This window comes from Armigeres subalbatus, unplaced genomic scaffold (assembly GCF_024139115.2).
Source record: "Armigeres subalbatus isolate Guangzhou_Male unplaced genomic scaffold, GZ_Asu_2 Contig1836, whole genome shotgun sequence".
Taxonomy (NCBI): Eukaryota; Metazoa; Arthropoda; class Insecta; order Diptera; family Culicidae; genus Armigeres; species Armigeres subalbatus.
Window position 1 is genome coordinate 2628 of NW_026942657.1, and position 9322 is coordinate 11949.

Here is a 9322-nt window from a genome sequence, read left to right on the forward strand (position 1 = left end):
AGTATGGTTTGAATGTATATTGCGATTTAATAATGTGCGCTGCATCAATAGATGCATCAGGCGTTTTTATGACAATTTCCGAAGAACACCAACGTCAATCCATCTCCATCCGCTGTCCCTATCTCCTAGTCTAGATATCACCCAAACCTGACTAATAAAGAAACTCCTGCTAACAGCAGCCCCCCTCCGGACACGGGGTGACCTCTCCGGTCAGAGGACAACGTCTATTCTTCCTGACTGACCAGCACAACTCGTCTGGAACGTCTAACACTTTGTCCCTACATTCTACTGATTTGGGTCGAAGCAGTCTCCCAGCTTCATTTTTGACCCCTCACGTCTCAACGCACTGGATCAGGGAAGTGTAAGATGATCTTCAAGGTAGGATACAATATCCGACATTCTGTGGCGAACATATGAATGCTGTATTTGGTAACTTGTAGTGATATTTGTTTTCATTTTGTCATCGTTAAACAAAAGTAACGCACCGTTTGTCATTTTACTTTTATTTAAATAGAATATCCAGTATTAACATAAAAATCTTAAAAATATTATCAAAAATATCAGGTAAATATTATTCGTTTTTCTCACTTACATAAATATTATAGCGCTTTTAACTCAGAATGGTTGATACTTTAAAAAATTGGCCTCTAGAAAAACATACGCAGAATTCTTCAGCTGAAATTTTCAGCTCAGAAGCCTCCGTTTCATAAAATCGATGGCATTTCGATCGCTCGGCACCGTTGCTTCATGCTGCTCCACTTCCTCCTGGTATCGAAGTCGCGTCGGAGTGTCCTCTGGTCCCCACTCGGGCAGTGGTCGGAAAGACTTTTTCAGTGAACCCCACCACGAATCAATCGTTTTCGAGCTGGTCCGCGTAGTAGCGTACAAAGCCCATCCAGGCAGCTGCAGAACGGCCACAATGTAGATAAACCAACCAAGAACTGTAAGTGAAAATAGATAATGTGAATTACCGGTTCATACCACACGGCTAAAGGTTGCATTTTTACCATTATATCCAATAGGAACTACGAATGCTTTATAGTCTATGAAGCTCAATAACAGAATAACCACCGTTGCCAGAGGCGCTACTACTCCCCAGCATATCCTCCAAAACAGGCTGGTGTTGATGCCAAGCATAAATTTAATATCTCTGCAAATGCGATCCACCCCGTAGATCCAAGCCAGTGTTGCCAGTTCCAACACAGCGAACGTCAACGTAACATACTTAGCCCCATAATAATCCAAAACATCCAGCAAGTCCAATCCACCGGGCGTTAGATAAACGGTACCGAACGAAAAGCCAGCCACGGCCACCGCCGACACGACCTGCCAGTTCTTCAGCTCCGGACACTGATCCTTGATCGCCGTCACGATGCTGGTCGTCACGCCCAGATTGCTGCCCAACCCGACGATGAACAGCATCAGGAAGAACAGGGCGGAGAAAAGCTGTGGCAGCCAGTCAAACTTGGCGATCGCATCCGGATAGGTCATGAACGTCAGTCCGGCGCCACTTTTGACCACCGCCTGGATGTCCTGCTGCTCGGTGACGTACGCCAGATTCCCGATGACGCCGAACACGATGCACCCGGCCACTTATGGACGTGAAGTATCGAGCCAGGAAATGATTATGGCGTCTCTGGGAAAATAAAGTGGAAAAAGATAAAAATAAGTGGATCTTGAGTGTGGGCAATTTGTCAAACGGCAGTTACACCGAATGGAAATCCGTAATTGCGGTTAGTTTTGCTCATCCGGACGAAATGAAGGGTAATTTGGTCGGACATCATTGGCAGATAAACTGCTAATTAGCGACTTTATGGTTGCGTGAACTAATATTTGTTTTCCAGTTGTGAGAATGTCTCATCTCTTATTCAATATAACATTGAGGTAGGTGAGATTCGTTAAAAATTTATACACCATACAATGGAGCATTATCGACAGTACGGGTAATTGGAAATGATTATTGCTTGGAAATAGTAAACTAAGTTTTTCCCTTCGCAATAGTATGGATAAACTTTTTATAATGTATCTCTGGAACGGGTCGCCATTATATTTTTATATGTCACATAGAGTTGGAAGATTTTTAAATTAAATCAAAACTCTCGAAAAGAAAATCAAGAAATAGATCGTTGCGTTTTGTATTTTTCTTTCAGAATAGTTTTCATTTCATGATAAGAAAAACATTTAAATCGCTTTAGATAGAAGGTTTTTTGTTTTTATAAATATTATTCCTGAGAATTTCCCGTGGAGATTTGATTTTTTTTTCAAACAAATAAAATCCTTTTACATTAGTTTTGATGCCAATTTATAGGAAAATTTAAAAATGTCTATGTATGTGAGGAACAACACTCACAAAAAACTTCGCATTATATTCATGAGTTTTCACATGGATTTTTGCAATGGATTCCATGGTTTCGACACATATATTCCATGCGCCCACATGCATTTCATATGAGTGTTCACATACTATCCATGTGGGTCATAGTATTCATGTGTGAATTTGTATGCAAATAAGTATGTGCCGACACATGATATGCATATTTCAAAATACATGGATTTTTGCCATAAAGTATGTGTCGATTTTCCTGAGTGAATTGTTTTCATATTTTCATACTTACTTGTATACATTGTTGGAGAAGTTGTTAAACGACGAATAAGCAATAATCCCGCCGAAGCATACCGAAAGCGAGAAAAAACATTGTGTGACGGCTTCATACCACACCTGAAACGAGCGATGAAACTTGGTTTCACTGTTTGCCTACCTTCAGGCTGCCCATTTTACTTGAGCGTCATTTTCATCGCAATCTGAAGAACATAGAATGCGCGCATTACATACCGTGACATTCAACAGTTGATCCCACTGTGGCTTTTAGGAAAAACACGATGCCATCAAAGGCTCCGTCTAGGGTACACGCGTGAACCAACAGGATCAGTATGATAACGTAGGGAAAGATGGCAAGAAAGTAGGACGCCTTCCTGTGCTCTTTATTCCTTTTATTAGAATGGTGGCAACGCACAACCACGCGAAGAGCAGACACAGCACAAGTTTCCAATCTGGCAATCCAAGACCCTCGAAGAGAGACCCGTTTTGGTGCATCACTGAATTCCTAGAAAAAAAAGCAACAACATTAGCATTCAAAGAAAGCAAAGTATTCCATCCAACACCTACTGGAAATAGAGTTCTGCAGAAGCCTTCGGTTTAATGGATGAGTTAGATGCGATTTGACCAATAAAATCGGAATCCACACAATTGGGCCATGACGGATCGCATTTGGCCCAAGGCAGTACGGCGCTGAATGACGCCACCAGATAACGGAAGGTGATCGCCAGTATCGGCGTGTAGTACGTCATGACTATGAACATGGCAATGGATTGACCAACTCCAATGCCTACAAAACAGATCAATATATTCAACGTATATTTCATCACAAGAAAACATATTTAACTAATTACCCCTCATGGCTGGACTGAGATCGTATATTTTGACAACGCCACGGCTCGAAAACTGCCCCATCACCATCTCCAAATAGTAGATTGGTCGTCCCACTAGGAACAACACCACGATGTACGGGATCAAGAAGGCTCCGCCACCATTTTTAAGTGCTGTGTAAGGAAACTTCCACACATTACCGAAGCCTACCGAGTATGCAATACAGGACAGCATGAACTCCACGTCCTTCCCCCATTTATCACGAACCGGTGATGGTTTTCTGGCGACCGTTCCGTTGTCTACCGCAACATTTGATGCGTTGTTGCTGAGCACCTGTGCGACGCGAAGTAATCAAAATAATTTTGTAAGAGATTTACACAAAAGTGTAGATTCAAGATAAAACGCATTTGTTATCACTACTTGTAAGGCATATTTTACGACAGCACAATAATTATTAGCTTCAGACGACCAGTATTTACTTATCATTGTTTGAAAGGTGTATTTTACATTAGTACAAAATACCATATGCACTTGTGCCATGATACCTACATACACTAATTCCATGACTGAGGAAAAAGTGGACGTCATCAAGAGTCCTTCAAACAACCTTGATTTATCCACCAAGAGGTAATATTGCCTTTCTCGTACATTATTGAAATAGTGTAACCCCGTTTAACGCAAATCTAAAAATGTTAATTTCCTAAAATGTGTTTGCAAAATTGTTTACACTTAAACACACATATACAGACAAGTTTTGGCGACCAACATCTGCTGCAGTATCCGATAATCCGTTGAACACATCGATGAACGAAAAGATATTGATGGAATAAGCCGTTTAAATGACTTTATCTCTGCTCCGTCTGCCACTATCCTTAAGGAAGTTCCTATCTCCTTCATCGTATAGTCGTAGTGGAAGAATGTGACCTCGAACCGTGTATTGTAGCGTCAAATAGTTTATACAGTGTTATCTGTTTAGAAGTTAATTAAATACATGTGAAAGAAAACGTTTGAGTTAGGGGCTGTCCATAAACCACGTAGACTCTTGAGGGGGAGGGAGGGGTTTCGAAAAAGTCTACGATAGTCTACGATTTTATTTTTTTTCAAGCGATTTATACAGCAGCTTTGTGCGAAGTTCACTTGTTTGATTTTTTAGGATGTTCCGGTTTTTTTTGCAAGACTTTACCGATATAATCTCTTGCATTTCTGCTTTAAAAAATAATGAATTTTACTTAAGTAAAAGTCTTAGCTACGGCTTAAAACTATCATAGATTTCACCAGGAAATTCTTCTGTGTTGAGCAGGAAAATTCGCCAAAGTATTCTATAAAAAACTTTCGATTTTTTTCAAAATCTTCACTTGGATTTTACTGCAGATTCTACTAGAATTTCGTTTGATTTTCGGCAGGAACTTCTTTGCAAACTATGGGAATTATGTCGAACTTCAACGGATTATTTTTTTGAATTTACAAAAGAAGCATTTTGGAATATCCAAGAAAAAGTCTATGGAATGCCCAAAAGATTTTATTTGGAACTTGTAAAGGGAATTCTTCAAAATTTCCGCGAGAAAACCTACAGAATATTCACTGGAGATTTTCTCGGAAGTCCTCGAAATTTTTTGCTTAATTTCGGAAATTCTTCGGAATTTTCGCGAGGAATTCTTTGCAAATATAAGCAAAATTATTCGAAATGCCCGTGGAAATTCTCCTTCGTAAATTTCTTCGGCAGTTCTAATGTAAATTCGGGGAATTATCGATGGAAAAATTTCGAAATTTCTAAATAAATTGTTGAGGACGACGGACGACGAGAAATTATTTGAATTTCCCACCAAAAACAGTTTGAGTTTCCACAAAAAAAATATTTGCAATTTTTGTAAAAAGTCTTTCTAATTTTCATGAAAATTTATTCTATTTTTTACGAGAATTTCACATAAAAAAGTTCAACTGAAAATTCTCCATAATTTCCACCGTAAATTATTCAGAACATATTTTTTGGAATGAACATATGTTTTATTTAAATTTCGTTAAGAAATTGCTCCAAATTTGCAATTTCCACCGTAAATTATTCAGAACATATTTTTTGGAATAAACATATGTTTTATTTAAATTTCGTTAAGAAATTGCTCCAAATTTGCAAGAGAAATAAAAAAATATCGTGGGAACCAATCAAAAAGTTCTTTCGCAGTTTTAATTGGATGCTCACGTTCTTTGGCTAAACTTGCTCTTGTGGCCATGCGCTTTATTGTTCCTCCAATAGCATCACAAGGACCTTTGCCATGTGATGTAGCAAAAAAATGCCATTCTGCATCAATTCCGTACATTGATTTAAATTGACATAGGCTCGAAAAATTCTTACGATTTTGGTACTGCGACGCTGCTCCATCAGACATGAAATATATCTTTTTGACTTCTTTATGCTTATCAACGCGTAAAAAAGTTAATCATTTTTTCAATGAACAAGTTTACGGATACTGAATCGTGTCTTAAATCTTCGGAAATTATAATAAAACTTAAGTGTTCAATTTGCGTACTTCCATTAAAATAAATAACGAATGGATGAATTGTAGCTTGTTGTACGTTCCAGTGATGGGACTGCACTTCATCTTGCAATACAAAGCTGTTATTTTCAGAAAAATCACAAATGACTAAAATTCACCATTTTGTAATGTATTTTTCGTATTTTTAAAAAGCTGGATTGTTCTGTTTTAATGAAATCGTGAGGATTAAACTTTCTAATTTCAAGCAAAAATATGACACAAACTCATCTACAGGTTTACAATAGTTTCTATGTCACACCTATCCGTGGTCACCCATTGCTCAAATGATAACTGATCAATATATTTTTCTTCAAACTCAGCGAATAAAGTATTTTCCAATGATGAAGAATCTGGACAATCCGAACAAGATCGTAGATAGCAATTTGATGTTGTATTTTCACACAAAAGACTACCAGTTAACATTTTAATATCCTTTGTTAAATTGATTCTTTTCAAACTATGTAAAATAAGATTAATATTCTCATGGGTTGTGCACACACGCATTATGTGTTCCTGAATTGGAAAGAAGCTTACATTGCCTTGGCCGAAGGCTTGCAAATGAGGAACAACCTATTTTCAGATTATCGTGAATTTCCTTGAATCGTGTGTACGCTTCTTTCAAGGTCGTCATCATTAATCGTGTTTGGATTGCTTGACGCTTTCCATCTTTTTACTGATACATAATCTTTTTGACCAGGCATAGCTCGACTTACTTCATCATCTTCAAAATATTGAACTACTATTTCTTTTGTCTCATCTGTTAATGCAGTACTAGACCTTTTGGTTGAAAGACAGTTATTCTTCAATTGTTTTGCCTCTTTTACTGTATTTCTATTGGTTTTGAACTCATCAATGGCATCCTGAATAGACCACGAACTTGGCAGCATCGACAAAATCAATAATTTTTCTTTCCTTGTCGTGGCTGCATTCGAGAACCTTTCCTTCATATTTATAATTACCTCATCGTAGTCTGTATTTTCCACATCATCAGGTCCTAATTTGAAGAGGTTTCTTCGTACAGCTTCGTTTATTTCACGGTATTTTTCTCCGGGTAATAAACGTAGTCCATCTTACTCCATTTAATCAGAGTCACTTTTATCCCAGCTATGCCCTCGTTAAAGCGTTCGATGTTGACCTTTGGATACACTCATCTTCCGATTGATTTGTTGAAACAGATTTCGCTGATGGTACGGTGGCAAGGCTCTCAGCACTTAATACTTCTGGTAATTCCTCAGTTGTTGTCGATACATCTGGCAATTCCTAAGTTGCTGTCGTTTTCGAACTTCCTGCGCTCTGCTCAACCGATGATATACAGATTGCTCTTTTGTCAACGTTTAGACGGCAGGACGTGCAAATGCGTAAATTTGTATTCAATGTGGACATTGGAGCATAACCAGTCGCTTTCAGTTTATCTATGGTGCTTTCGGTGAGATTTCGTAACTCTTTTGAACACTTTTTTCCATCAAACGGCCTACAACAGTTGAGAAAGCGGCTACTCATGTTGTTCGTAATATTTCAATAAACAAAATCACTTTTAAGTTTTTACTGGCTAGTTTGGTGTCATTTGCTTGACTGAAGAAAAAAATTACTATAAGATCTTTAACAACCTTAGTAGTAGTAATCTTTTTGCTTTTTCGTGAGCATTGTCATGGTATGTACCTATCATGCATTTGTTGTTGTTGAAGATACCCGTTTCCTCCCGATCATAAAGTCTATTCTCTAAGAGGTATATTTTTTGCAGGTAAACTATAGACGTACACGTGTATATAAATCTTTGATTTTGCAGCTTTTGTCTTAAAAATAACATTTCTGATATGTTTCTATCAACGTTATTATCAACAGGTTTCAACACTATTAAAAGAATTTTTCGCCAGTCACGTGCAATGAAAATTATGACACTATCAATACTTTTGATCACAACACTGGATCGTGTCTAAGTTTCTTATAGATGCTATGAATAATTAAATCAAAATATCATGAAAACAACTTGTTTAAATCACGTCCCTTAACAATAAAATCTGCATCAAACTGCAATTCTCGAAATAACTTACACAGAAAAAATTTTTTTACTAAATGTGAAAATTGTGAAATGTTTGAAATGTCATAACTTTTTGTTTATTAGTTTTACCATCACCAAATTTTTATGGTAGATAGCTAATATAATGGACCGTTTTCCTAAAAAATTACGTTCGAAAAAAGATAGGGTTTTGAGATATTTGAGTTTGTGACAAAAATGATATTTTTAAAGGCAAAAAAATTTTTTTTACTGTGCACATTTTCTTAAGAATCACCATTTAGTTGTCTAACTTTGCTGAAAAAATCATAACAATCGAACATTCCGTTTTTGCTGTGCAGCTTTTTAAATATTTTTGAACCATTTTCACATACACCCTTTTGAAAAGTTAGTCGTGACTCAATATGAAGATTTGATATCGAAAAATGACGATTTAGATGAAATTGAAAAACTGTGCAGAGTTTCAAATATTTTCGAAATGGTCGCTCAGGATCGACTGACATGCCCCCGTGGAATGCCTCTGATGCGGAATTTCCTGGATTGGTTAACAGTAAAGTAGTTGGTTAACTGTGCACTGTTGTACTGTGCAGATATGAAGTTTCGAATAATCAACTGTATCCTCAACTGTACTTTTGACCAGAATCGTCGCCGGAGCGTATCACCAGCTTGTGCCAAATAAATTTCAATAAGACAATGTTGTGCATTGTAGGTACAACCAAATGTGGGTTGTAGTAATTCTGATTTCTGGATACGAATTAAAAATATCCCAAAGCACACATTTTATATAACTGAATATACAAAACCATAGTATGGTTTGAATGCATATTGCGATTTAATGATGTGCGCTGCATCAATAGATGCATCAGGCGTTTTTATGACAATTTCCGAAGAACACGAACGTCAATCCATCTCCATCCGCTGTCCCTATCTCCTAGTCTAGATATCACCCAAACCTGACCAATAAAGAAACTCCTGCTAACAGCAGCACCCCTCCGGACACGGGGTGACCTCTCCGGTCAGAGGACAACGTCTATTCTGCTTTCTTCCTGACTGACCAGCACAACTCGTCTGGAACGTCTAACACTTTGTCCCTACATTCTACTGATTTGGGTCGAAGCAGTCTCCCAGCTTCATTTTCGACCCCTCACGCCTCCACGCACTGGATCAGGGAAGTGTAAGATGATCTTCAAGGTAGGATACTATATCCGACATTCTGTGGCGATCGGCATCTTTCGCGGTTTCTATTTGACCAGCTATGTACATATGAATGCTGTATTCGGTAACTTGTAGTGATATTTTGTTTTCATTTTGTCATCGTTAAACAAAGTAACGCACCTTTTGTCATTTCTT

General features: G+C 37.8%; 1 pseudogene; it reads right to left on the reverse strand.

Annotated features, from left to right (window-relative positions):
- Window positions 1-493: 493 nt before the first annotated feature.
- Window positions 494-3913, reverse strand: LOC134203400 (sodium-dependent nutrient amino acid transporter 1-like; annotated as a pseudogene).
- Between the last annotated feature and the right edge of the window lie 5409 nt (window positions 3914-9322).